The sequence below is a fragment of the Neopsephotus bourkii genome, unplaced genomic scaffold (assembly GCF_033783945.1).
Source record: "Neopsephotus bourkii isolate Nb327-2 ecotype Australia unplaced genomic scaffold, CSIRO-AGI_Nbou_v1 NB_1060, whole genome shotgun sequence".
Lineage (NCBI taxonomy): Eukaryota > Metazoa > Chordata > Aves > Psittaciformes > Psittacidae > Neopsephotus > Neopsephotus bourkii.
In genome coordinates this window covers 3,067,709-3,093,216 of record NW_026901548.1, presented here as the reverse complement: position 1 = coordinate 3,093,216, position 25,508 = coordinate 3,067,709, and the positions used below count along the sequence as shown (strand labels likewise).

The 25,508-nt window shown below is 46.9% G+C and overlaps 1 long non-coding RNA gene across 6 annotated transcripts in view; it reads left to right on the top strand.

Annotated features, from left to right (window-relative positions):
* Positions 1-2,796: 2,796 nt before the first annotated feature.
* LOC133216666 (uncharacterized) overlaps positions 2,797-25,508 on the top strand; it is a 45,005-nt gene continuing 22,293 nt past the window's right edge. The window contains exons 1-4 of one of the 6 annotated variants that reach the window (XR_009726691.1): positions 2,798-3,021; positions 3,320-3,478; positions 6,497-6,584; positions 23,205-23,383. This is a non-coding gene — a long non-coding RNA (uncharacterized LOC133216666). Of the gene's footprint in view, positions 3,022-3,319; positions 3,479-4,929; positions 5,146-6,496; positions 6,585-23,204; positions 23,384-25,508 lie in introns of those variants that run through there. The other 5 variants (XR_009726692.1, XR_009726688.1, XR_009726689.1 and 2 more) reach the window with 5 other exon arrangements.

Here is a 25,508-nt window from a genome sequence, read left to right as displayed (position 1 = left end):
CATATATATACATGCAAAGTCTATCAGTCTGTGGTGGTTGCACATTCAGACCCATCTCTCCCGGCATTCTGCATGCCAAACTCCCAGTGTTATTAGTGCATGGTGCAGGCTCCAAACCAAGTCCTGATGAAAAGATGCAATGCATTTGAGAGAGAAACATGGATATTTTAGTCCTTGCAAGCTCCAGGGTGAGTGTGGTGTAAAGCAATTAGTGAAGGGAGGAAATCTGTGTGCAAAGAGCAGGTTTGTGTTCTTAACAATCTCTTCATTCACATCTCTGAGATTTGCTTTTGGTTCATCTCTGTTTATAGTTTGCTCCTGTTCCCAACATATCTTAGTGTTGGGATGGATTCTCAACCCCAGGGAACCTGTCAGGGATGTGATAACAACTCACTCAATCCAAAGAAGGGCACAATTGTGCCTGTGATAGCAGCGGCTCTTAACAGCTCCCCTGCTGCTGGTGGTGGGTTCTGCTGGAGCACGAGGAGCTGCTCCTCAAGGGGACTCTGTGATTTTGGATGGGGCTGAAAATAGCATGAGAACTTGTCGCTTTTGGCACTTGGGTTCTCAAATCCCCCCAAGATGCACTCAAGAGGGTAACAGGCAGTGAACTACCCCTGTGCTGGCTGGTATTTTGGGTAAAGCCCCCACTGGATGTATTTGGGTGGCCCTGGGGTAAGCCAGTGTGCAGAAGGGATTTTGTGGGTTCATTTGGGAAAGGGCATGGTGTAGGAAAGCACTGAAATTCCAGGATGATGCCCGAGGGGGAGCAGCTTGGACATCCCTGCAGTGATGGAAAAGAGAAGGAATTAAAACCCAAAGGATGTGGTTTGTGCCACTGCAGGAGATTCTTGGCTGTTCTGCAGCGAAATAACCTGAAGGTGCAAAGGGGGACACTGGTGGTCACAAGGACCACGTTGGGGCACAGGAGTGAGAAGCATGGCCTCTCGTTACTGCTGTTTCCAAGTTTGTACCCTAGGGTCGGACACAATGTCCTGAGCACTGCTCTGTGTTATGGCCACTACAGTGATGGTTCTGGCACCTCAGAGACACCAGACTTCCTGGGTTTGCTGCCACACACCCCGTCCTGGGCTGTCTGGACCGCGCTGGTGTGGAATAGCCTGTCCTTGGGACTGGGCGGGCAGAGGGAAATCCATGTTCCCAGTGTGGGCTCAGGAGAGCTGCCGGCTCAGACAGAGCAAGAGCTAAAGCAGCCCAGGACAGGGAGCAGACCCGTCAGCCACTGTGGCTATTTCTGGCAGTGCCCTCGGAGCTGGGGAGTTCAGACATCAGGGCATGGGGAAGCACTGCTGGGACCTCCTGGGAGCCCTTCCCACCTCGTGGCACTATGGGGTGGTTCCTGCTGGCGTTTCCCATCCTTAGATGACTTGCTGTCAGCTCCCAACAAGTACAACACCCTCAGGCGAGTGTTGCCTGACAGTCTCACGTGATGTCCTAAGTGGAGGTATCCGTCGGGATCAGCATTGCCGGGTCTCTGTGCGGCAGTGCCCAGACCCTGTGGCTGGGTGTCTCTATTATGTGTCGCTCCACATTCATTGACTGCTGATGGGAACAGAGGGTCTTGGGCATCTCATTGGGGTTCCTACCCTGAGCATCCAAACAAGCGTTGGCAGGTACTGGTCCCTCCAGACCCGATCCCTCAAAGCCTGCCCATGGCAGTGGTCCATCAACATGAAGTGCTCTTGAGAGAAAGGAGGTGACATGGACCTTCTGGATGAGGTGGCATGGTATTAGAGACCTGGTGTGGTTAGGCCAGGAGGGGGCATTGGATACAGGAGGTGTTTCAGGATGGAGGTCTGCTGCAAATAAGCATTGAATGCAGCCAATGCCGTTTCTGTCATCATTTATGTGCTCTCTCAAGGTGACCTCCTCAGGGTTCTGCTGTCCTGACATCTCTACGTTGAAGCTGGGCCTAACTCAAGTTTCTAGGCACATCCACCTGCTTTTCTGGGTGCAAGCCAAAGGCAGTGCCCGTGCTGCCAAAACTGGCCCTCCTCAGCGTACTGCTGGGTGAAGCTTTGGAGGCTGGAAAGCTCCCATGACCCCAAGGCCCAGGGGACAGCACTCTGTTGATGACCTGCATTAACCCACCATAACAAGGGGTGTTCTTTAGCTGGCGATGGGGCTCCCCAGTGCTCCCCATGGAGGGCGGAGAGTTCAACACCTTCCCAGCCTTCAGCACTGTTGCAGACACGGCTGGACAACGAGGTACCCAAGACCTTATGGTGAGGAACTTGGCCCCAGTGTGAGGACTTTGAATCCTGGCTCTTCCCTATGTAAGGTGAAAATCAGGATCCCTCGAGCTTCTTCCCCACCTTCTCACCTGGACACCTTTCTACCACAGAGGAATAATTACAAATGGAACAAGGTAAAGGAGAGGAAACAAATGAATACGGGTGCAACCCAAAGGTCTTCCGGCACTGACAAGGTCTCCGCTCCATGTCTCCCAACACCGGTGCTTACCAAACATAGCCAGGGCCCCACGAACCCTCGGGCTGGCGGAGAGTAGTAAGATGAGCTCCTGCTGTATTTGGCCTAGCTAAAAATAGCGGGAGGGGAAAAAAAAGGCAGAGTCAGGACCCTGCAGGACCAGTAGTCAATGGGCTGCGAGGAGTGATTGAACTCCAAATACTGCTCCGCAGGCTCCAGCTGACGGGCTATTTTTTGCCGTGGTTGACTAAATATGGTCAGGGAGGGAAGAGCAGGAGAAGGGGCCACTCGCCCGGGAGTGCGTGTTTCGGATGCTTCGCTGGGTATATAAGCACTGGAAAGGTGGACTCGCTTTCTGACCGGCGCTGCCCCCCCCTTCCCCTCCACCAACCCTCTCCCCCCCCACACCCCGGGGTGTGCACACCCCCCCACTTTGGCATCCTGACCCCCAACCCGGGGGCTGGATGCGGGGTGGGTGTGAGGATGATGATGAGGATGATGATGAGGATGGGGATGGGGGGGGGGGGAGCGCGCAGGCACTTCTGCAGGCGCAGCCCTTTTCGCATCAAGGTGTGCTGCAATCCGGGCGGGCAAGGTTGTTTCTCCTTAACCCGTGCCGCGCTGCGCGGAGCCCCGCGGAGCCCCGCGGAGCCGCGCTCCCCCCGCCCCGCCGCTCGCCCCCGCCGCGCCGCGCTGCCTCCGCCGCACCGCGGGGCCGGAGTTGTGGAGGGCTGGGGATGGGGCTGGGGATGGGGAGGGAGCCTTTGCCTGGGGACTCTTGGCTTTATTATTTCGGTCTTTTTTCTCTTCTCCAAGTGAGGACTAATCCCATCCCCGGGCCTGCTCTCTTTCTCCCTTCCTGCATTAGAGATTGGCTATAAGGAGAAGGCTGACGGCTGCAGCATGAAGCGCATTATTACCTTGTGATTCCATGACCCTCCTCTATGCATCCCTAACTCTCGAAAGCTGATTCAGCTTTCAGCTAGTGCTCTGGTGAGTCCTCTGCTGCAACAGAAGCTCCTAACTGGTATGTCTTTTTTTTTTCCTCCTCCTGCTCCCTTGCCTTGCCTTTAACCGCTCCCAGCTCAGCTTGTTTTTAAACACTTTTCCTGGCCAATGCAGGACTAAGTGCCCATCCAACTTACCCGGGGACTTAAATCTGGGCTTTTGCATCCGGCAAATGTATGTGTGTGTGTGTTGCCTGTGTGTGTCTGTGCAGGGATGTGCTGGGTGTGTGTTTCATGTGGGGATGGGTTAAGAGACCTTCCCCCCCCGCCTTCCCTTTCTTTTTTGTTCTGCTGTGGCATACTCTGCATATAAAAAAACCCCAACAAAACCAAACCCGAACAAACTGCAGAGCAAGCAGTGCACTGGAATAATCTCAACTGAAATGTTAGAACTTTGACATGCAGCCGTTCTGCAAGGTTAAACTGGCCTTTAAATGCCTAATTCAGACACAGGCTGGCTAATGACACCTGGGGGGATTGGGGCTTTATTTATTTATTTGCAACAAACTAGTGCTATGAGCTAATACCAGGCAGAGCAAAAGGGTGAAATGTGGTTAAACTTAGCCTAAACTTGCAATGATCTCAGTGCTGTGGGGTTTAACTGTTAAAATGCTGAGAAATGGACATTAATTAGAGGCGTGTGGTTTGTGGACGAGCAGAAAGGGAATAGGAGGAGAAGTTAGGTTTTCCCTGCAAGGGTTTGGAATTCAGGTTACATGAAGTGTAACATCAATTGACTGTTACAGCTTCTGCAGCTCAGAGTTGACTGTGGTCATTATATTTTATATGATAGCGGTGATACCTTGTCACATAAATATATAGGCATCGGTATTGTGAGATGGATACTGTGACACATACATGCACACAGATTTAAGTGTGTTCTGTAGCATGCATATGGGTATTTTATACATAGTAATATGTGCTATCTATTAGCAGGTGTAACATATCCAAGTACAAGCATCTCCAGGCTGTGTTTAGAATATGGGTATGGGTTTATGTCTGTGCCGGGGAGAGCGTACACTCAGCAGTGATGTGTAATTGTATAGGCAGAGATCTGTGCTCTGTGCTGGGTGGTTTCTCTCGATGGTTGTGTCAGTGTCTCCCAAGGACTGAGCCCTGTGCCCAGCCCACCCCTTTGGCCTTGGGCTGTGCTGGGGCAAGCACATACCTCTGCCTTGGTCCTGCTTGCTTCTCCCTTCCCCAGCATCCAGCCCTAAACACAGGCTCTCTTCAAAGTCCCCAAAGTTTTGTGCTCGACTTTGCCACCAGGACCTGAGCAGCATCTGGAGCAGAGCAGGTATATAATATAATATAATATAATATACAGCACCTTGCTTTCCATTCCTCCCACCATCCTCCTCCCCCTTCACCTCCAGGCAATACCTCAGGCTCTTCCCTTTTCTCTGCCCCTTGGCCTTGGCACTGTCCATGTCTCCATCGATTTTTCTCCCCAGAGAATTTTACTTCCCAGGTTTTTCTGCTGGGAGCAAGCCCAGGAGCACAGCAAGCCTAGGTGGGTCGAGGATGTTGGATGACATTCACCCACCACCACTTGCTCCTGGTGGTAGCTGCAGGATGGGAGCCACAGGGTGCCTCTGGCGTCACCATTAAAAGCTCCATTACGCCATTTATCTGCTTCTTCCAAACCCTGGAAAGCACCAGCTTCCACATGGAGCCTCAAGGCAAATTGAAATGTCCGGGATGAACTTTCTGCCGGGTTTGTGGCATTGTCTTCAGTTTTAAAAGGTCATTTTTCTTTAGCTCTTATATAGTGCTCTTTTAGTGGCTGGCAGTTACTGTCCCGCTCGTTGCAGAAGCTGGGGACTGCTCATGACAACCTATGTCAGATGTATTAGATGAAAGCAAACTAGGCATGAGTTGCAGATGTTTAATGGTCCAAGAAGTCCAGTAGCTCTCCTACTGTTGTCAGTCTGAAGGAAATTCAGTACCATGGAGTGCCTTGGCTGCACAAAACCTCCCACCAGCACTTTGATTTTTGTTGGGTTTGGGTTTTAGTTTTGAATCTTACGCACTCAGACTTTCCCTCACACTCCTCAGCTCTCCCTTTGCTTTAATTTCACTGCAGTCATGCATTACAATGGTGCCACAGCTCCATCTCTCTTCCCCTTAATCCAAACGAAAGGTAGAAATTTGCCTTGGAATGAGGCAAATAATGATGGTTTAAAAGGCCAACAAACTCAGGGAATGGGGAGAGCTGCACCGAGCCAGGACCAAAGCATGTGCTGGTGTTGTATGAGTGGTGTAAAGGCATTTTGGGGGCTGAGAACAGTAGAATTACACCCCGGCTCCGCATGGCCTTTGCTTTTCGGTGGTGCTAGAAGTCAGTGGGTAGCAGGGAAATATTTACTCCCCGTCTGCCAGTGATATTTTATAAAGCAGTGGAAAAGCATCGATGCAATTAGGTATTCCAAAGTGCTTAGTTTGCCACTTGCTAAGTTTACTTAAACCCTCTTTAAAGGGTTCATTAGAAGCCTGTGAGGAACGGTAAAATTCATTAACACCAAGGCAGCCATCCTGCATTTGCCTGTAAATTGGCATCGATTGTGGCGAGGGGCAGCGGGCGCAGGTGAGCTCGCCCTGCCCGCCGTGCTGAGCGAGCAGGCAGCGAGCAGGCAGCGAGCAGGCAGCGTCTGGCGTGACCTCCGCCGTCGCTCCCTGCCTAAATCCTGCCTATAATAGTCTCCCATTCAGCCCGGGTGGCGTTTGCAGCCCTGCCACTCGGCCCACATTGTTCCAGGAGCTTTAAAGCTCAGCGCTGCTGCGGGGAGGCGAGGGACAGGGGGAGAGCTCATGGCTGCGTGCGGGATCCGGCCCCATGGGTGCACGAGCAACCCCACAGGGCTGTGGGAATAACTCAAAGAGACTTTGATCCGAGCTCCCAGCACCTTGCTTTGGCTGCCTTTTCCGTCACGCATCTGCAGGTGTATCCCTGAAACCCTTTAGCATGGAGCTACCGGAGGAGTTATTAGAAGCATCTTAATATTTCTTGTTTTCCAATACCCTGAACTCCCCAAAAGGCATGTGCTGTCTTTTTGGGTTTGCTTATCTGCGAGGTAATGTCTCACTCACAGTGACCAGCAGAGGAAAAATCATTGGATTCGCTAGGTAAGATGCTTTCTTCTTCCTATGCTTTAATCTCTACTTACTGATGAAAGCAATTGCTTGTCTGGGGCTGATGAGTTTTCTTACTCTGGCAAATGGAGCAGTCCTTCCCAGTGTCGGTCTGTAAATCAGTAGCTGGCCATTTGATTTTGAGCTTTCTGAAAACAAATTGGCTTTTTGTTTCCAAATTGCAATTGGAGGCAATTGGGAAATACTAGATATTTAACTTTCCCCCACATGGCTTTGTCTGCAATTATCTCTATATGCATATAAAGCAAATCCTTCCCACTAAACCACATTTTGGTCTTTTAAATTGCTGAAAGTTTACCATTTTGAATGAAACACCTACTTTTGAGGTGGAGTGGGAGGTTGGCTTTGACTCTGTGCCGTTTATGTGACAAAGAGCCCCTGCCAGAGCAGCCACCGGAGTGCTGCTGCTTTGTGACTGGTGAATTATCCAGTTCCTCTTCCCAGGGACCAAAATCCATCACCTGCTGAGGGCAAAGCCTGGAATTACCAGTGAGGAGAGGGAGCTGGGTGTATGTGTGTGTATGTGTGTGTGTGTCTGCACATGGGCTGGGCAGGAGGAAAGTCTGCTGGTTTAAACTGAGCCGTAACTCGCTCTCGGGATGTAGATTGTAAATCAGCGCTATTTTTCCTCCTGTGACCATATAAATGCGCATATTGAAACTACCTGCTTGAGAGACATACTTCTTTATATGCCCATATGAACCTGGCAAGCTATGGAATGTAAAGAAGTATGTATTTCAGGTGGGAACCCTTCTCAGAGGAGCGATGTGTGACCCTGGGCAAAGCGGGGGAGAAAGACAGACACATTATTTGATATTATTATTTCTTATTTAACTGCCTGACCTGGCAGCCCGACTGGGGAGTCAATTGATGGTCTTGTTCCAGCGCGTGTATTGTTCTGTCACTTTGCCTGTGTCAGCAGGTGGAAATGCTCATCAGGACATTAAATATTCAATATGCTGACTGCGGCATGGGCTTTGAAAGGCGATGCCAGAGGAAAGCTGGCTGGCCGCTCCTGGGTTTTAACAGGGATGCAGGCCAATCGCTCCTTTTTCCTGCTTCCCCACCAACCCTTTCCCCCCACCTCAAAACCAGGGCAATAGGTAGCAAACAGAGACGGCTGATCTTTAAATATAGGACAAACAAAAGGAGATGAAGGTGGAGGGAGAAGAGACAGAAAAAGGATCCAACAGTTGTGACTCGGGTGTGCAGTGTTCCAGCTTTAAATTAACGTGCAAATTCCGCTTCTCTAGTCTTTCCTATGTTGAAACTTTTTGTGCTTGAAACTGGAGAGAAGGAGATCTTCCCTATCGGTGTGGCGAGTCTGCAGATCACAGCTAAAGCCAGAGGAGTGTTCTTGGATACAAGGGTTTTATTTCCCAAGGAAAATAAGAAAATTAGCTCCTTTAGTTCTGGAAGCCTTCACTGGCTTTTGCTTTTCCTTGTTAACCTTTTGCAGTGTAAAATAGTTGGGTGTTTTTTCAGGATCCTACAATAATCAGGCAAGATGAAAGGAGATGGGTTTTAACACGCAGGTGGGAGTCGTATCTGCGGATTTAAAGTTTTCAGTCCCAAACGTCCTCACTCTTCTGTGATGCCTTTAACACCAGGCAAAGCCGAACTCCTCAGATAGCCGCTTCTCAGCTGCCCTAACTCACAGTCCCATCTCCATGGGGCAGCTGAGAGCAGCGTTTTGATTTTGGGTGATTTCCCAGCAATTGCAACAGCCCTCTTCATTTGGCTAACGGGCTCCCAAGGCATCATTTGATAGGTGTGATGCCTCCACACCCTGCACCAAGGTTAACCAAGCCTTGCCCATCACAGCATCCTCTCCTAGGCATGGGGAGAGGACAAGACTTGAAGGTTGGATTTTGTGGAGTCTTTATCCAGCTCTATTCAGCGCTGTCATCACTTGCTACAGGTATGCCAAAGGGGATTTAACTCTAAGCAGGTGCTTGTGGATATGGGTTTGAAAACGCAGGCTGCGTATCAGGAAGATTTCCTATGTATGAGATTTGGAGGGATTTATTAAGAGGTTTTTTATTTGTTTAATGTAAATACTGTGGCTGATGGAGGTGTGGGAAGTGCTGAGTCTTTCCTAGCAGAGGAGGAGCCTTCCCTTTGCCAGGTGGCTTTGGTTTGCACTGGAGAATGGTTGGTTTGCACAGCATCCTGTTTGCGTTTAGTGATGCTCTGGTTACGCTGGGCCTTGGGAAGTCTGGGCTTTGCTGGCTGGCAATGGCAGTGTCTCCTAGGACCTCATTGCGGGGATGCAGAGTCCCCTGAGCTCAGTCACCTTACATGAGAAGGGTCCTCAACAACCAGGTCCCCACAAGATAGGCCCTGGAGTGTTGAGCCCCACTTTGGTGGGTTATCAGATTTAGATGTGAAGCTGATGGATGCTGGGAAACAAGCTGACCCCGAGGAGGGAAGCTCTGGGGCCCAAGTGGGGTTGCAGTTTCGCTCCTTTGTAAATTGCCGATGTTAGCTTGAATCTGTGATGAAAAATGAGGACAAATCTCACCATTCTGGATACAGCATAAAATTATACGTTATATATAATTTATATATAAAATCTCACTCCTTTCCTTGCTGACCCTTTGCCCTACCTCTTCTCCTTTTTCTTCTCCTTCTCCTTCCTGCTTTCCTTTCCTACCTTCTTTGCTTGTCTTTATCTTTATTCCTTCTGCTTCATTCTTTCTTCTTTTTCATTTCATTTTTTCTTTTTTCCCTTTTTTCCCTTTTTTTCTTTCTGTTTTCTTTATGTCTCTCTCCCTCTTTTCTTCCCTTTCTTTCTTTCTTTCCTTAGCACAGGTTTTACTAAAACTCCCTTACCATTGCGCTTTGCTGTCGCGAAGGTGCTCATGGTCTGATTTACGGTAGATACCTGCATTCCTGATGCAGTTTTTATCTCCTTCCCCCCCCCTTCTCTGAATTAATACGCTTGTTAATCACATGGAATTGCTAACTTTAGGAAGTCACTAAGTGCTCAGATTTATCTTTTTATGTAAATATTTTCAAAGCTCTAATTCTGAGCGCTGTCTCGCAGCATGGGAGCGGAGGTGGCGGGGAGGCTTTGCTGTAGCACGTGTCCCAGCAACCCAGGCTTAGATGATGTTAATAATGAAATGGGGTGTCTATGTGAGCCCCCCCCCGCAAGTCACAGCAGCCCCTTGCTGTTGGTAGTAATGGAAGCAGATGATGGCTGGAGGCCTTCAGCAACTGGTTTGCGCTGTTCTTCAGCGTTGTGGCAGCTTCTCTTCCCTTTTTCACCTCTTTAGGTTAAAGCTGTGACCGTTGCATCGCACTCGGTCCACTCTATTTGGTAGCTAAAATGATGCCACTTCTCCTTCCGCTCATTATAAACTGGTGAGCATCTCCCAGCCTTGAGTGCTGTTGCGGGGAGCACCGGGATGCTCAGGTGCTCCCATCCATCCTGCAGACTGAGGGCTGTGCAGTGCCGGGCACGGGAACGGGAGCTTTGAGAATTGTAAAAGCCATAAATCCAGTGGACCAAATTAGTTAAATTTTTCTATTCTATGCCTCACAAAATCCAGCCGTTCTCGAGATGGATTCTCCGCATGTAAGCGGAACCACCGGCAGGTAGAAGATGGATATTTTGCACGTGCACACGAGAGCACAGGGACAAATTTGTGCCATCCATGCGGTTTTTCCCCAGCGGGTTTCTTTTGTCTTAGTTTTCCGTGTTTGTTGTATTGATGATCTGTTATTACTGTTGTTACTATTACTTAATATTAGAAGACAGGTGGTCCCATAAATTCCAGCACCCTCTTTTGGAAAAAAAACACACAAAAAAAAAAAGGATGGGGGGGGTGTATGTTTGCAATTCAAGTTTAATAGTGCATTCATCAAGAGCAATAAAGCATTTTATTGCACAAGTATTTCAAGGGATGTGCTGGCCCTGGTAAAAGCATTAGTAAAGGGGTGCATCAGCAATCTCATTTAAAACTGTCGACCCAACGTGAAAAATGTTGTGTTGAAGAATAAACTGCTATTAAGCATGATTAGATTGACCTGCAGGACAGATATTTTAGCTGCAGCAGCACAAGTCGATCAAAGTGAGCATCGCTTAGATTGCAAATTTCTTTTCTTTTCTTTTTTTTTCTTTTTCTTTTTTTTTTTTTTTTATGCCCTAAATTAAAAATGAAAGAACCTCAGAATATTTAGGACCAGAGAGTGACTTTGGGGGTGAGATTTGTGCATTCGGTTCGGACCGGTTTGGAAAGGTGGGGAAAGGGGGGAAATGTATTAATTGCTGCCCCTTTAGCATACATTGAAAATATGTTGCTCAGATCAACCAATCAAAAAAGAAATTGTGCTGACTCAGCATTCGGGCTAGTCTGCACGTCCGATTGCAGAAGAGATCAGCACTGCACTGCAGTATCTTTCCCTGCCTTTGACACCAGCCTAGCTGGGCAGGGCTTCCCTTGTGTTTCCCAGGACTGGTTTAGGCCAAGAACAAGAGAAGGCCCTGAAGAGAAAAGGAGAGAGTCAAGGTTGCACGAGCCTCTTGCTGCTAATGATCCTTTTTAGTCAGTAAGAAAGAGCTTCCATGCTAGGCTTGCCCTGCCAGATGCGAGCGGCATGCATTGCTTGGGAATATATCTATTTTTAAAGACTTTCACCACATCTTGCACTTAGCAGTGACTGTGGGCGAGGGGGTGGTGTGTTCCTTGCAAGAGAAATATCCTCGCTCCTCAGCTCCGATCCCTCCCCTGAAAGCCCAGGGCTGATTTAAGCACCGCGCTTGCAATTGCCTCCCGGAGAAGATGCCAGGTTAAATGTTTGCTGCTTGATGCTGAAGTTGCTCTTGACCTTGGCTGAGTGGGCAGCGATGCTGTGAGATGCACGGGGTCACAACGAGAGCAGCCCAGTGCTCCAAGGATGGGAGCTGTAGCATGGGCTTCACTGCCAGCTTGCTGGGCTTGCAGATGGGTCGTGTAGCTTCTCCTGCCTCAGTTTCCCCCAGAGGCAGAGTAGGTGCTCGCTGTGGAGTTCTTGAAGCTGTTGCAAGACTAAAGCTGGAGGAGGCCAAAGTGGGTTGATGCTTGAAGGGCAAGCTTGTTCTGGGTTTGTAAGGACTTTCCTGCTTTGGTATTGGCTTGCACTGTGATGCATGGCATGTGTTTTGGGGAGATGGCACAGCCTGGCTGGACTGTGCTGCCTCTGTGCTCATGTTGAAATGCAAAGACTTGTCTGGACAGCCCAACATCTCTGAGTGCATGCAGGGTGTGAGGTGCTGAGGCCAGAGCTCAACCAGGACCCTGCAGGGCCATGTCTATGTGGGGGTATCCAAACGGGAGTGAGCTGAGCGATGGGGTCCATGAGACGCTCCAGCACCATGGGGCTGCAGTCTGGGTGCAATACTGCACAGTGCTGTGTTTCTAGGTGAGGTTGTGCCATGCCAGCACCATACCCATGAGCACCTTGGTGGGTACCTGTGTGTGCAGGTGGAGCAGTGTCACATGGGCTGCCTCCCCCTTACCACTGCTGTGCTCTGTGGTGCTCTGAAGGTGTTTTTCCTTGCACTGTTTGCCCAGCATCAGCATGTATCCCGGGTTTAGGTTTATTTTTGCCAAGCAGTCTGTATGGAGGAGCAGAGGCCGCTGGTGGATATGTACAAGGGGAAGGCTTCCAGGCACAGATCTATCTTGAATAAATCAGAATTTAACAGTCAAAGGTTTCAGCAGTTGGAACTGGTGGTGCTCAGGAAGGAAGCCAAGTGCTGGTGCTTGGGGAAAGCTCAGCAACTGACATCTCCAACAGATGTAGAGTTTTCCTTTTCCCCTTTTTTTTTTCCACGAAGCCCAGGGCTGTGCATGTAAATGCCTCCCCATGCCCAGATATGGCCTGTGCTGGGACCTGTGCCGCTATCTAAAAAAGCCCTGGGCAGACTGATGAGCCCAGGGGGATGGGGGAAACAACTGCTATAAATAGTGCTCATTCTCAGCTGCCCTTCTGGTGGGACCGGATTAGGTGGCATCTGGGCAGCCAAGAAGTGTGGGACTCGTGACCACCGAGTGCAGAAGTCACCCAGCAGCTGTAAAGGACCGGAGCCATCCCTGCAAAGCCCTTACATAGGCAAGTCAACCCTGGCATTTGTGGAGTTGGATAAAGCCATGGGAGCAGGAATCCGGTGACGTAAGGGCAATCAAGAATAAAGTTCACCATGATGGCTGGGGCAGCACTTCCAATCTGAGAAGTGACCTGGGGTTGGAGGCACCACTTGTTGAAGCTGTTAGGTGCAAGTGAAGGAAGGTGTCAGGATGGAGCTGATGATGCAGGAAGCAAAGTGTTGTAAGGAGCTGCTGAGATGGAGTGCTCCCTTCTGGTGATCTGTGGGTTAATTTGATGGCAGTGAGATTGTTGGAAGCTCTGATTTAATATTTGTGTTTACTTTGGGTAAACAAATTAAAAAAACCCCTCAAGTCATAATAATTTAAGGTACCAACTTGGCTGAGACTATTAGAAAATAATGAATCTCCTGCAGTGATTTCACGTCTAACCTTGCAGAAGGTGGACAGTGTGTGTGGTTTATGTCCATGTGGATGCAATATAGCTGGTCCCTATATGCGAAGGGTATGTGTAGACTGCAGGAGTGTGATCCAGCTTCTGTAACAGAGGTGGAAAAGGACTGTGTTTTGCTTGAATTAAGCTCAGCCTTGAGTATGTGAAGGGTAAAGGTGGAGCATGGAGCAGGGATGGTTTGGCTGAGCAGAGGGGATGGCTGTGCAGGAGATACTTGGAGGGGATGTCCTGAAATAGGTGCAGCAGTGGATTGGGGTTCAAAAGCAGGGAGCAGCCCTGCAGCTTGCCCCTGAGCAGGTCTGCTGTGGGGTGGGGACTGGGATGCACAGGCAGGCAGGACCAGAGGGGTATTTATTCAGGCTTTGCCCCTTCCCTTCCTCACTGGTGTCAAGCTGTGATGCATGGGGAGCTGCACCTCTTTGTCTCTTTAAATGAAGCCAGCTTTGTCCTAAAGCCTTGTCTTTGAGACAATAAGATGCACCCGCTGAAATCTATTGCACTGTTTTTGCAAAGCCCAGCAAAAGTCGCCCATGTGCAGTCCCCTCCCCGTCCTCCACACTCATTTGGCCTATTTGAAGTTGAATTTATTCCTGGGAAAGTCCCCATCAATTTGCCTTGCTCTTTTGTTGACAAGTTTATTAAAAACCTGGGCAACTACATATTAAACTTTTATCAGTGTCGAGGAGGAATACGTCCTTTGAGCGGCCACAAAAGTTATGGATTGGGTCTTAATATTCCTTGTTCCACTGTTCGTCTGAGTCAGCGTAACAAATAAAAGCTGTCACTTCTTTTTCTTTGCCCCTTCTTGAGAGACGGTTCTCTTAACAGTGTCCAATGATGCAAAAACATTTCGGGTCTGGGTAAACGGGAGTTGGTTGTTTTTTTATTGTAGCTATAAGTCTTTAATAATTTGAATTACTAACCTAAAACAGGACTGGAATACAAACCCTAGAGAAAGTTATTGCTTCTTAGCTCTGAGTCAATAGTTTTGGTAAAATAACTGATATTTCATAGAGTTGATATGAAAAAATGCCCTCCAAATCAATAATGTTTGCTGTACCACAAGTGATGTGCTTCCATCCATTGCCAGGGCAGGATGAGGTTGGAGTGTCGCTTGGTTGGGGCTGTACCTTTTGTGCCGCTGTGATATGGCTCTTTTTCTTTAGTCATGAGATGAAACAAAGAGGAGGCCAATATGTTGCACCAAAGATGTTAAAAATAAAGCGTTAGAATTGCATAACCTAGTTCCCATTTTGCCATGCAGCTGAGTTTTTAGGAGTTGAAAGAAGCCTGAAAAATAATCGGTGGGAAGGAGGTTTAAATTGATACAACAACAGACAGGCAGGGGGAAAAGTGAGTATCCACAGGACTGAGGCACAGTGCTTGAACTGTGCCAGATGCATAAATAAATACCTGTCCCAAAACAGCATCTTTCTCTGCCTGTCACCGTGTCCAAGGATTTTTTAGTTCTTAAGCAGGTTTGTTGGCATAATTTGTCAAGTCCAACAGGGAGGTTTCCGTGTGACAGAGGATCATTTTTCACCATGCACAGTGGTGCACCAAGGCAGTCCTGCAGGCTCTGAGCAACTCTGTAATTAGATAACAGTTAACGTAAGTGTATTAGATAGATCATTCTTCATGCTATAGGGTACAGCCGAGCCCGCCACTGCCGCTACTGTGCCGTGCCGAAAGCAGGCAGGTAGTGCTCTGGCCAAATACGTCTTTTTCCAGTTTATCTGCACCACCATTTGCTCCAATTATAACTAATTGGACACATATTGCATTTTCATAGCATCTAATTTTCTATTGATTTTAACGGGACTGCTGGTGTTTTGTACTATTAAGTGATATCTCGTATCAGTTGCTGTTTAAAAACGCTGAGTACACGGCCCTGCATGGAATCATGCAGTCAGCACATGTTTTAAAACCTCTTTAATTGTTCGGTCCATAAAATGCACAAACTGTATTAGAGAATGGCTTTGTTCTCTTTGGAGGGTGTGAGTTAAAACCCCCAAATACCCAATCCTACAACTGTTACCACCAGTTTCAGGAGGTGATGTGTCCCAAAACCTGCTCAGAGCCTTGTGTTTCAGGCAAATGGAGGGTCTGTCTAGATCGCGTATGGAGCCAGAGAATTTGCAGCTCCCTCCAGGTATCAGTGCTCTGCTCTGCTAGAGTAGATCAGGTCTGTGCTTGAAATAGGACCGTTCTTTTACATAGGACCAGAATTTGGATGAAGGCAGAGATTCTCATATTAAAAGCCGAGATTCTCATATTAAAAGCCAAGATTCTGGTAAGGTGACTTTTGGTGTTCTGTGTAACCAAGGAATAAGGTGATAATTATAGGGTTTGGGGCTTTATTCTCTATCATAGATGTTGCTGTGTATCTCGGCAATACATCCAAATAAAACCAGACTATCGAATTAGCCATTGCATTTCAGCAAATACTCAGTGAAGCAGGATGAAAGCAATAGTCCTCTGTTCAGCATCATTTAAGGAAGAAAAGATTTTAAAGAGAGATTTAGGGGAGGAACAGGGAGGTGGCCTGGCAAAAAGTGTTTCCAGCAATGCACAGTGGATCATTGGATCATGGATAACAGTATTAATGTCAGAGAAGGCAGATAAAAGGTGATGGAAATTATGTTATGGGGCAGCAAAGTTCCCCCGAGGTGCCGGGGAGTTTGCTGTTAACTTGCGGCCTTTGCTGGTCATTAGCAAGCACCACATTGTGTCTGTGGGAGACAGGTGAGTTCATGGGGGTGTATAAATTAAATAGACACTTTATTAAGTTCAGGTAATAGTTCTGGTTTGAAAGACTGAGTGGCTACTGCAATGTCAGCAACTACTTTAGTGCACAAAGGAACTGAGTGCTTTTTAATTAAGTCAAATAAAATCCAAGCGGAAGACTCTCGAGCCTTGTCTGGAGTCTACTTTTTGGGGTTGAATATCTATAATTTTAGAGATGTTAATAAAACACAGTCCACTTTTCCCCTGCAATAATATAAGTTAAATTAATATTTGATGTCTGTAAGGAAAAGGATAAAAGGGGCGAGGTTGTATTTTCTGGTTTCCAAATGGCACATTGTGCAGGATACAATGAGTGTGGCATTGATTTAAGCATCCACGCAAAGACACCATGCAATAAAGTTGAATCATCTGCTGTACAAGTATGGCTTTTTGGTAGAAAAAAGAGCAATGTGAGTGAGTAGACATCTTCCTGTATTATCAGAAACCACTTCATTTGGGGGAAATTTCCTCCGATTTAGTCATGTTTGGATGGAAATCAAATAACACATTAGCTTGAGGAAAAGGGAAAAAACCTTCCAAAGCTAATTACGAAGGGAATGTACACTTCATTAAGATAAAGCTGTAGGAAATCAATTTTCTGTATTGTTGTTTTTTCCTTTTGATTGGATTTTAGAATGATAAATTGTTAATGCATTTGATCTAAAAATGATTTGTTTATTCAGATGAAGAGCAACCGTACTTTGTCTCATTTGGCCTTTTAGCTTATAATGATAATGACTTCAAGGGATGCTCATTTCTCAAAAGGGTATCGGACTGGAATAGGCAGGAGATTTCTGGACTCAGAAGGATGGGCCCTATGCAAGGGTTCATTGTAGGCTAATTCTATTGCATGTTGAATCTTCTGCTTCATTAAGAATATCGACAAATGCTGATAAATTCTTTGGCTTTTCTGGACTGTCCATAATACATCTTTATTAGAATATTGAGGCTAAAGTGGAAACATCTTCAATAGAGCAAATCCTCTTACGTTGCCTGCTACTGATCCTACTTGCCATGGTAGTGGTTTGGTGATGTGGGGCTTTTGCCTATTCTCTTGCCTGTTACTGTTAACAGTGTAGCTGACCCTTGGGACAAAAGCAAGCTAGAGGCACTAGGCAATGGCCAACAGAGAGGGAAAAGCAATGCACAGGTTTGATCTGTTGTTCTGGTTTTGATTTGCCTCTAACGCATCACTTGCTCGGTGTGCCCATGGCTCTTCAGTGCCGTCCTGCAGCATGCATGGACTTTGCTCAACTCGGGGATGTGACTGTGCAAAAGGCAGGCAGGGGTATGAGAAGGGTCCTGTGAAGGGTGGCACCAGCACTTGATCCTGACCTGGGGGCCAGAAAGGACCTTTCCAGTGTCAGACCCAGTTTCGTGAGGAAATGTCTAGAACTGGCTTCCCTTTGGACAGCAGAACTATGTTTGGTGGTGTCAATGGTTGAGTTTTTGAATCCAGGACATGGTGCTGTTGCAGGCTGCTCCTATAACATCAGCATAGGCAGGAAGACAGAGTGACACTAACCCCTGCCTGGCTGCTAGGGCTGGGACATCCTGCCTGCTGAGCCTGGCAGCACTGAACCCTGTACCCCCACATTTCGCAGGGTTGTGGATCCACAGGCATTCAGAGCATGAGCACTGCTGTGCAGGAGAGATCAGGAGCTTCATCACAGCTCAGACCTTTGAACACATCTGAGCAAAGCCTCTGTAATTCATCTTGCTCGGATGGCTTGTACAGCCTGAGAGCTCGGACTGGTGTTTCCCAGCTGGTGGAGAGCTTTGCTTTCCTGCCGGGAGGCTACAAGTGGGTCATAACGCTCTCCAGCCCATAACGTGGTCTGCTCTTTCTCAGCTGCTGAGAAGGCCTCACCACCAGCGAGACATCATTAGCTTTGATGAATGGCATCCAGAAGAGAAAACCTAATTTTCTAAAAGGAAAAACCTCACCCATAGCTCACTGCAGGATTTAAAGAAAATGGCACAGAACATCCACACCGACTTGCATTGATTTCAGATGCGCTCCTGGGCACTCCCCAAAGTAAAGAGGAGCAGGAACAGCACTTGTCCTCCGCAGAAGATGCTCAGTATAACTCCCACACTGCTCTCTCACAGTGCTGCTTTCTAATCTCTCTCCCCAAATCAACAGGACAGGGACAGAGCAAGCATACTTAGGAGCAGAGCGTGTTTTAAGTGCACAGTGGTGATGCTTAAGCAGCTTGGTGCACTCTAACCCAAAATCCATGTGCCTGTCAGGGTTTAGCTTGCAGGTTCAGTGCAGCTTCAGTCACTGATGACACTTCCATCTCCACCTCCACCCAATCACTACTTTCCTTTTTCTCCAGTAACTTACCAAAGGATGAATTTAATACTTCCAGGTCTTCACTGGTTTAAGTTTCCATTTAGTTCCTTGGCTTGATTGTCTCTTGAAAATGTACCTAAAGATAACTTGATTAAATTAATTGTAGAGCTCTTTTTAAAAAGCTATTCTCTCTCCCTCTCTTTCTCCATTTATTTATAGGCAGCTTAGAGTAACATGTTTGGGCAGTTGAGTGATCTGCAGTACTTAGTGTTTCGATGCAAAGCCCGTGTTTCTTGGGGAGCAGTAACACTGGCCCACTTGCAGTATTTCTGTGAGCAGTGATTGCAAGCTCAGGTGCTTTTTCCTAATATCATCTTCCAGCGTGGTGGGCTACAAGGAAAAAGGGGGAAAAAGTCACCGGTGCCTTATGACGCATGTAAATTCCTTAAATAGGTTATGCACATGGCAATGTGCAATATCTGAGCATGGCTCTCGGTTGAAAGGGAAAGGCCTGACTTTATCGGCTCCCACTGCAGGAATGGTCGGAGCGGCTGTGATTTTGTAGATTTGATTTACTGAGTTATTTCTGGCAGTGGGGTGTTGGTGCTGCAGGGAGAAACCAGCTCCCCAGTGCTGCAACACCAACCATTGCGCAATGGGGCAGGAGCTTTCAGTGTCTGGGGGCAAATTGCCTGATTATGAGATTGCAAGAAAAGTGGGGGGATTCATTTTTCATTTCATTTCCCTCCCCTCTCTTTACCTCTCCACCTCTTTTCTGTTGGCTTCTGGTGATGGCAAATACAACCGTTGCTTGCCTCAAGCAGATCTTAAAACTGCTGAAACCACTGATTTTAATGCCAGAGGAGAAAACAAGGGAGGCTGTAGGGTAGGAAGGCAGAGTGTGCTAACCTCTAGAAAGGATTTCAGGTATTCCAGCCTTTTCCCTCCTGTTTGCCAAGAGGAATCCCAAGGGGAAAAGAGCTCTGCAGCCCTGAGTTACTCGGCTGCAGGCTGGGCTGGTTGTAGCAAAAGACATCTCTGCTTTGCCTGCTTGCTGCGTGCTGGGTGGCACTTCAGATACCGAGACACAGGGCATGGAGGAGGACAGCAGATCATAAAACCCCGAAAAGAAGAAAGCAGGAGGTGACAATTAAAGTATCTGGATTAAAACAATAGCTTTTACTTATGTCACACTGTAATAGCAGTGTGGCTCTCAAAACAGATGGAGCCAAATATCAGGCTTAAAAATGCTCCAGGCTGGTGGTTACTGCTGCAGACTATTCCACTGCTATTAAACTTGCCTCTTTAATTCAGACCTGCTCTTCAGCCGTAGCCTCTAAGAAGCTTAAATTAATCCTGACTGCCTGAAAGTGAAGCCATTTGAACCAGTGCACCATCAGGCAGCAAGTTCAGAAGAGGTCCAGGCAGCTGGGAGAGAAAGGACCCCGAGGAATTCCTCCCTTTGCTGGCCACAGCCCATGAGGCCAAATGCTTTGCTAAAGCTGGTAAAATGGAACCAAATCAACTGTTCAATGGATTTGGTCCCCTTCAACCAGCTGTAGCTGTGCATTGATCTCTCAGACGCACCTTGGAATCAAACACTTGAACCGGACCAAGGCAACTCAGGTAGCAGAAGACAAATGGCCATGTGAATGCTGCCGATAAGGAAATGATGATGACTGGCATCTGCAGATCTATCACCTGGGCTCTAAACTGGTGGGCTGAGCCTGAGTCATTATGTAGTTGCCAGTCAATTCTACCTATCAGAGACCACTCAGGATTGATAACCTCTATCGTCCTCCTCTGTTGATCTCAGCTGTAATTCAGGACTGTGTATTTCAACTGCAAATGCTGTGCATTTTCATATGTATTGGCTTATGCCCACCCAGGAGCCCTGTGTTTCATCTGCTGCAACGAAGAATAAACGTTTTGATCTGAAGCTCCCTCCTTGTGTTTTGTACCACGTGCCGAGCTGCTTGTTCAATAGGCTGTAGTGAAGAAATGGGTTGTTACAAGGCGAACAGAGCTGGGAATGAGTTGGGAATACCAGCTTTATTGCCCCAGATTGCAAATGTCCACAGCCTGTACTAGCCAACAGTGGTTTTTTTGTTTGGGAGGTAAAAGCTGTGCTCCTAAAAAAGGGTCCCCAGTTTGACTTTGTTAACCTGAAAGACTTCTAAAGTGTCTGCTCCAGTCTGGTCTTTATAAGCACTGATGTTATGCTAATGGATTTAAAGAAAATCACTCACTTTCCCATGTAATAATGATTGGTGGGAAAATAAGCTGGGCACCATCTTTTCCTAACCATTGTAAATCTATAGCACTAGCACAAGCTGAGTATTGCTGGTATAATGATGGATTGGATGCAAAAGTCTGATACAAAATTATTCATGGACTTACTTTTTAATGACACCTGGCCCAAGTCAGTCCCTGACATGGGAAAGTGCAGAGATTTATCTCTTTTCACACACCAGAAATTTGGTGTGCTTGATTCCATATTTCTGGTCCTTTAGCTACCATTTCAATGTGCTCACTAGGGCCAAAAGTATTCATGTGCTTTAAGATAAGGAGCTGTTTGATGGGTCTGAGGCTTAACATGCATCTAATATTTATATTACTGAGTATTTAAAAGGCAAAGACATGAGGAGCAGTGTTACTGCAGGAGCACCTTTCCTCAGCTAAAAGGAAAACAGTGCTTACCCAATTCTGCTAGCTCATTTTTCTGCACTTTAACAGTGCCTAAACACCCTTGCCAAAATCCTGCTGAAGTCGACATGGTTTTTTTTCTCCCCACATTTTTCAATTAGATCAGGCATGTACATGGTACTTCTGCCTGAGAACAAGTGCAGATTGAAAAGCACTTGTGGAGCTGAGAGCTCTCTCTTTTGGGATGCAGTGATCACTTCTCATACTGAAAAGACTGCTAAGATGGCAAAACTTCAGTGTCACTAGTGCCTCTATTGCTGCCGTGCAATGAGACCATCTTCCGTGCTGAAACCCCCTTCTGCTAGAGTCCAGATCTGTACAACAGTGATGACTGATACATTTCCAGGTTGCTGCGGGGAAGATGCAGATACTAAGTTGTTCTCTTTTCTTCTCTTTCTGTGGTTGATCAGTATTGAAGTATGAACACAGCAGCAAGGAGAATGGGCTGTTACCAGAACTGATCAGAAATATTTCCTGGGGTTTTTTTTCTTCTCCTTTTTTATTTAATGCAAAAGTGGGAAGCAAGGATGAACTCTTGGAGAAGGATGTTTTCCTTCATGCCACCAGCTGTTTTCTTGGAAATTACTATTATTTCAATCTCTTTATTTTTCACAAGTGAAACAAACACCCAACAATGCATTACAAAGGGCTTTGACCTGGCCTAATAAGAGACACAAGCCTTTGCAATATGCATTTGCTGACATTTGTGCCTGCAAACAGAGGTAAATGAGCAGCTCCAACAAACCCCCGAGTCAGCATGGAGCCAGCTTGCATCATGGGTAGTGAGGATGCCACACAGCACAGCTCTGTCCTCAGCAAAACAGCCAAGTGGCCACCACCTCTGAAGCTCCAAGTCACATTGTGACATATTGTCTTTCTCAGCCAATTATTTGCTTTGCAATTAGCAGTGCTGATTTCCAAGCACTACACAATCTCACCTTCTGATTTCCGTCTTGGAAGCATCAAGTGAAGTATCCGCTGCGACAGGAATGACTGTGTGAGCAGCAGTCACTGAGCAAACTTCACCTTAACGCTGTTGCCATCAGTTCCAAGGTTCATAAACAAAGAAGAATGGGAATGAAAGCACAAGGGAAAGGGAATCCTCAGCACAAGTCCCTAATTGCTGGCAGTCTGGGCTGTGAATGATAGCAGGACTCTAGAGGAAAAGGTTGAGCAGAAACAGATGCTTCCAGCAGGCTGTGGCCTGGGTTTCCAAAATACCACCCTCTTCCCCCCTGCTCCTGCAATCTGGGTTGTTCTCTCTTGTTCCCCAGGGCTGCATCCAGTGTAAACAACACCATTATTAAAATTCTTCCTTCGTAAGGATAATTAAGTTACTAAAAAATGTCAAATGGGGAAGCTGGAGGAGTTGCAACGTGAACAAAACCATGGAATGTAAATGAAAAAGTTTTCTCCTTGAAGAAGTGTGATCCATATTTAGGTACCCCCAAAGCAACCTGAGCCTTGACCAGCAGGAAAGCTTCCAGTTCTCTTGAAGGTAGAGAAGGTATGAATACATAGGAAGCTTCAAAGTTGGACCATATATTTAGATGCTTAAATGTGGATCCCACCTTCAGGCGCCCATGCTTGAAGATTTCTGCCAGTATTTTTATTGCCTAATTATATCTTTACGGAATGAGAAGTTCATTTCACTTAGCAAGAAATTTCTTTAACAGTACAATTATGGTCTAGTCAAGGAAATGTGATGCCCAAGCAGAAGGCAGTAGGTAGGCTCCAGGGGAACTTTCGAAAGGACTGCTAATACATAAGGACAAACTAAGGCACAGGCCATGAGGCTCATGGTCTGAAAATAGGATCTGCCTCAGTCAAGTTCCCATAAAGCACAGCTCTGGGTGGAAGTTTTTCCACTGACTTTGAAAACCCCAGGATCAGGTCCTGGCAAAGTCATTATAAGCCTTTAGCCAACCACCCTTAACTACATCAAATCTAATTGTCCTCCGTATCCACGAAAAGGCTGCCCTGATGGCCCACCAGACATTGCTGGTTTCCTGGAAACCCTATTAGCTTCTCAAACAAGGCAATCCTGAGGACTCAGTCCTGCAAACCCTTTGTGCAAATATTAAATAACAGTGAATAATTAGTAGGAATAATCCTTTTTTGCTTGACCCTTTTCTGTAATAAAGACCTTTGTCAGCAAACGCAAACATTATTGTGAGGAGCAATTCATAATCTAGAGCTGCTAAATACATCAGCCTAAATACACTAATACTCTAATATCCGTATTTATACAGGACTTAAGGCATAAAACCAAGCACATTATCTGTCCTACAGACCTGAAAGCATTCATCAATCAAGTGTAGTAAGAGAAAGGTGATAAAGAAGGGACGCACCTCTACCTTTGATACATCTGCAAGCACGTCTATGCGTGGTGCAATCAGGTCAGCTGTATTCTGTCTGTGGAGTTTTATGATGTGAATCTTTTTCCTTCATCTGTTTTTCTTTTTTTTTGTCTTTGGATGGAAGAGAAAAGGAAGGACAAGCAAAATCAACAGGCAGTAATTGTTCTGTGCTGACAGTTTGTCAAGTGAAGGAAGCACAATTTTAGTTAAGAGATCAGCGTTACAGCAGCGCTTGAGCAGAAGTCTCTTCTTTTCCTCCCAGATGGCATTGACATATAGCCTGAAGGGGCTATCAGGATATAAAGCTAAAGATGGTTAAAGACATTAAAAACCGTACAGTGCGAGCACCATCTACACCAGGACCATCATCTAGGAGGAAGATTCATCCTGACATATTGGGCAGAAGACAGACCTTCTACTGGTGTTCTGTGTAGCTGTTGAGCTAAAGGTAGTTTTGAGAGAAGTGAAAAATATATATATTCCTGCTACTAACCATGCCCTTCTAGTGGGTCTTTATTGACTCTTGAAAAACTATGACCAATAAATGTAATGATCTGCCTTCCCCTTTCTTTCTGGGTGAATGATAGCTTCTGCAGGGTGTTTATCACTGAGTGCAGTGACGGGCTTGAGCCATTCGTGTCTAACTCCACTTCCCAGCAGGCTATTGAATGCATCCTCTTCATCACAGAGGCACCAGTGTTTCCCAGATCCTGCCAGGGCTTCTGTTAGTGATAAATACTGCACTCAGAATAAGATTGCAAATATTGCCATAGGAAAAAGGGAATTTGAATTTCGGCATTCCTTGAGTTTGGTGTTGTGTAAATCACTGTAGCTTACTTGCACAGAGAATGGGCTTAATACTCTTGCTTTTCCTTAATAAGCTGAACAGCCCTTTCATACAGGGGTGCAGCTGGAGAGATAGAGAACTCCAAGGAGGGGCCTTCACCTGCAGGAAAATTCCTCTACTTCCTCCCAGAGCAATGAAAATGTCAATACTGTTGACACAACCCTTAATTAAAAATGACTGCCATAATCATGGATGCGATAGCTGTAGGACATTAGTTTGGATTAATGTAAACAGCGAGATGTGCTGCACATGTTTTCCAAAGGAATAAAGGGCTGAATGATGGTATCTTCTGTAGATCCAAGCAAGAACAGAAGAAGGCTGCCTTGGCTCCTACGCTCCTTTGACACCCAGCCCTGGTGAGCTGTGCAACGGTGACTGCCTGCAATGAGCTATTTGCAACCATGAGATAAAACATGCCCATGTGTACTTCTTTGGCTGAGGTTTAAGCAAATGTCCTTTACTTTGTGTTTGACGTGGCCAGACGGCACAGGGCTGGTCTTAGCATCTTGGCGGGTTCATGCATTACCTCAGTTACTGCGGCAGTGCTGAGCTGTAGTAACACCCCAGCCTGCAGTGTGGATAAGACATCCTTTTTCTCCCAAAGAATAAAATCCTTCACGTTGGGGTATTCAGCAAACAGAATTACAACAGAAAACAGCTTGTCAATGTCCCATTTATTTTCTTACGCAATTGTTCTGCCTGGGTTGGACAGACTCCCTGTTTTAATGGTCATCTGCTCTTATTTATCCCATGCCTGTGATATTAATGCACACTCAGGCATCTTAGCTGGGTATAGGTAGCTGTCTTTTATTATACAACACCAAAAATAAACACTGTGATGTTCCAAGTAGGCCCAGGGCTGCAAGGTGGGGTTGTACCACAGAGCTGGCGTTGAGCATGGAAGGTGGGCTACAAGGAGCTGGGCAGAGACAAACTGGAGACCCTGTACCTCTTACACCTGGGAGATAAGTTGAATCTGGATCCACAGCTTCTGCATCATGGCGCAGGTCCATGCCGTCAGTTGAGGAGGATTTATCTGGTTAACGTGGCCAGCCTGACTTTGCAGATTCGCCTTGGGGAAATGCCCCCCTAATGCCCACAGGGCTTCTCTTGTGCAGGGCTGCAGAGAGGATGGTGCTTGCCAAAGCCTCCCCATCTATCTGCCAGCAGGATCCAGCCGCAATACTGTCAGGTCCTTGCACTTGTAACAGGTTGTCAGACGATGTGGTGCAGTTAGGAAGGAGCTGACATGTGTCTTGGCCCTTGTTTTATACACTGTTGGTCTCCAGATCCTTTCTGCTGGCAGTTGTGGGTGCTTTTTGTACTTCTGAATAGGCAGGGTGAGGCTG